This window comes from Oreochromis aureus, linkage group 17 (genome assembly GCF_013358895.1).
Source record: "Oreochromis aureus strain Israel breed Guangdong linkage group 17, ZZ_aureus, whole genome shotgun sequence".
Lineage (NCBI taxonomy): Eukaryota > Metazoa > Chordata > Actinopteri > Cichliformes > Cichlidae > Oreochromis > Oreochromis aureus.
In genome coordinates, this window is record NC_052958.1 from 27,451,697 (window position 1) to 27,455,493 (window position 3,797).

The following is a 3,797-nucleotide window of genomic DNA, read 5'->3' on the forward strand; positions in this document are numbered from 1 at the left end:
AAGCAAAACCTGTGTCACAAATTTGCAAGTGAAATAACAAAAGCACATTTTCTTTGTTTGTATATTCTTTCAAAAGTCAGCGCTATGCTTTCTAAGAATGTACATCCCTATGTCACTTTGGTTGCTGTGTGGAAGAGTCATGTCTATGCAAGTGGGAAAACATTTTAAAAAAAACTATCAGGGAACTTTAAGAGAAATTCTAACTGATGTGACTACAGTAACATCAACTGCAGGCCTTTAACTTTCTGGAAAACAATTCAACTGTCAGTCCTGACCTCAAAACAGCCAAATTAATAGGGCCCAAGGATGGTGGTTAACAAAGGCAGATGTCTGCCACCCAAGTTGGCATCCAACATATGGTTACATCTCTTCTTCTTTAATTTGCTGAAGTCAAAAGACAGCTAAAAGCATTAAACAGTAATGTTGAATGTCAGCTCTGATTATGATAGGGATAGCAGATTCCCAAGAATCACCAAGAAATCCCTACATTTTTCTAAGTTTACCAGATTTTACTACATGCTTTACAGTCTTGTCATTTGAGGCCCCACACTGCCCAGAAGCAATTATCAGCCTGCAGAAATGATCCCAGCTTCATTAGCCCATCTACGTGTTCCACCATGATGGACGAGGCCTGTCTTTGCTGTCAGCACCCGGGTTGAGTTAAAGAGCACCAAATGATTTTCCTCAACGTGCTGTTGGCAGTACACATTATTTATGCCTTTTCTCTGTAAGCCACAGTCAACATAATTCAGACAAATTACATGTTAATCATCCTTCTGATGGGAAAGCATCCCAACTCCTTAAAAAAATAGTTAACATTGAAAGTGGCTCAGCAGTGCAAATAAGTGGAACTACATAGCAGAAAATCTTCAAATATTTGGGCTGCAGTTTGAGGATGTTTGTGAACTTGGGATGGATTTTGTTGATAAGAAAGACCCTTATTTGGCTCCTTAAAGGAATGCCTGATTGTTTTTTTTCATTCCACTTCGCCCATTGGAATGCACTTAATGCCATAGGAAGATACAATAAAAAGAAAATATGTGAGGAAGTGTTGAACTAACTTTACTGTGATGAAGAGTCAAATTGGAACAGAAGAGTTCAGGTAATTTAGGTCGTTTGTTTGGGCGCCCTTTAAGAATGTGTTGCTCTTAAAAGACTATGCAGGGAAAGATTTCTTTTTTCAAGAGAGGAACTTTTTGTATTAATTGATATCTTGTTTTTATAATTTTGGCCATCATTTCAGTAATGTAACAAACCCTCAGGAACTCGGTGCGCTGTCTTTGCTGTTCCTAGGACTGCTTCTGGACAGAGACCTCTGGCGTTCTCTTGGGAATCTGCTGGAGTCGCTCTTCCAGTTAGCACAGGTCACAGCTCCGAATGGTCCTGTTACCATTACGACCACTTTAGACTTCATATACATGTAGCCAATCACAAGGGGGGGTGAAACGGACTGAGTGCAGGGGCTCCACCAGTATAACATTATTGCTGACAGTAAGTTGACCTAGTGTTTTTTGTGGGTCACATTTAAAGTCCAAAAAAAATCTATGCCAATCTCATTCTTTCCACTATTTCTTGATAAAAAAAAACATAAAAATAAGAAGAGATAAGAAAACAAGATCCTGTAAGCAAACTAGAGGCTAACTGCAGCACACTGTGATGGGCTTGAAAGTCAGCCAAGTAACATATCACTAAGTAACAGTGCTGTCAACGTGATCTATGAATAGAATGTAAAATGGCTGGTTTTATATGAAGTGATCCGCAGGTCATAATGTGGTCAGTGAGTGCAGTGCCTGCTGATGGCATAGCTCAAATATGAAGACAGTACATGTTGACAGAAAGGAAATTCACTTCTTGAATCACTCTTGGGAGAAGGAAATAAATAAATCAGCGCAGAACCTTTGGGCTTCACAAAACCGCAAATTATAAAGTACATTGTGCCAGTGTTACTGAGGACCATCAGTGACTTTGTGTTTCCAATTAATGATTTATGGCCTGAAATGTGCTGCATTGTGAAACTGTATCACAAAGGAATGTTGACTGGGACACTTTAAAGAAGAGATTAATAACCAGAGGATATCAGATTCCCCGAGGCAGAGGAAGACAGAGAGGGTGAAAGACAAAAGTGCAGATGCAAGTCCAAGACAAGATTGTTGAGTGAGACAAATAGTATCTCTTATTGCAGTTTGCTGAGACTGCAACAGAGACAAGTTGAACATATGGTTTAGGAAATGAGATGTGCATGTTTTTGCTAGCAGTTATCTGATTTCATTTTATCATTTTATTATACCCAAACTGTCCCCAGGCAAATTACAACATACTCTGTTCTGACTTGAATCTTGAAATCAGGAGGATCCAGTGAATGTCTGTTTACCTTTGCCACATGCCAGTGTATATGTTTTACGTTTCGCAATATCTAATCAAGCAAATTGTCATAAAACTGGAGAACAGCATATCAATTTAGTCTGTTTACATGTTTTATATGAGGGCTGGTTTAGCCAGCCAAACAATAACAACGCATCACAATGAACCCAGTCACCCCTTACAGACACAAACCAGAAGTTTTCTGTATTCATACGAAGTGGACAGAGTTTTTCAAAAGTGTCTTTTTGCTGAATTAGTCTAAACTGTACGTTTAGTTAAACCCAACCCTGGACAGATGGGCAGACAATAAACAAGCCACAGAATATTTAGCCGCTAAATATTTCAGATGCAAAAAAAGCCGAAAAATGCAAAAAGAGAAAAAACATGTCAAGTAATGAGAAAACTAATCTTAGCTGGAGATGTTTTCTTGCTATTCTGCGGGTGTTTCCTTACCTAGTGCTTGTTTTTCATAATGGAGTCTCAACACTTTTTCTGCTTCTGTGGTGGAAATCACACAACGGCCTATACTTATTACTTTATTTTCTCAGCGTGTGCCCCCCTCTTACGTTTGTTATTGCAGAACAGAAGGATATGCTGAACGTAGAGGGGGGCAGATGCTGAGCCTGCACAATCACAACATTTTCTTTTTAATAATTGGAAGTCCTGTGGGGTCAATGACAGGGTGGAGGCATCCAGGAGGAAAGGCACAAGGGGGTCTGGATACCGAGCGAAAAAGGGTCAGGTATGCAGTCTGGTCTGCACGTGCTTGGTAGCTGGCATGTGCATCCAATCTCTGCAGCTTTAGCAGACCAGAGCAGTGAAACAATACCTCTTTGGCTGCACCCACAGTCCAGCATGTGGTCACACTTATACAAACACTATACGCAAAGAAATTATTGTTGTAGTATGAGGCCACCTATACACCTACCCAGAGGAATGTTTTATCAGTATTGCATGTGGGTGTGGTGGGGGAGCTGGGGGTAACACCAGTGGCACTCACTCACATAGGATTGATGCCAGCAGGAGATGCGACCAGTGGAGCAGAACCCTCAAATTCCCAAACCCGGAGTTTTGGGAGCAGTGACCACATGAGAACTGTCCTTGGTGCAGTTTGTAGTCTTACCTGCAAAATGAAAATGAAAGTGATTTATACTGGTAAACAGTATATAAAAAAGCCAACAGCTTCAACCTGCTGACATAACTTGGCTTTCCCTTTTACAGGGGAACCACATGGACGGAGCAGATTTGGAGCTGGAAGCGCACCAGATGAACAGAACTCAGTAAAATACGTTAAAAGATTCAAAGAGTTGAATGTTTTCAACGGGCTGCCCCCCGAGAGTGGATATAGCGGTCCCTCATATCGGGGCTCTCCATTTACATTATTCATACGGAGGAGGGTGTGACCTGTTGGCTGGTTTTTTTCTGTCTGTATAAAA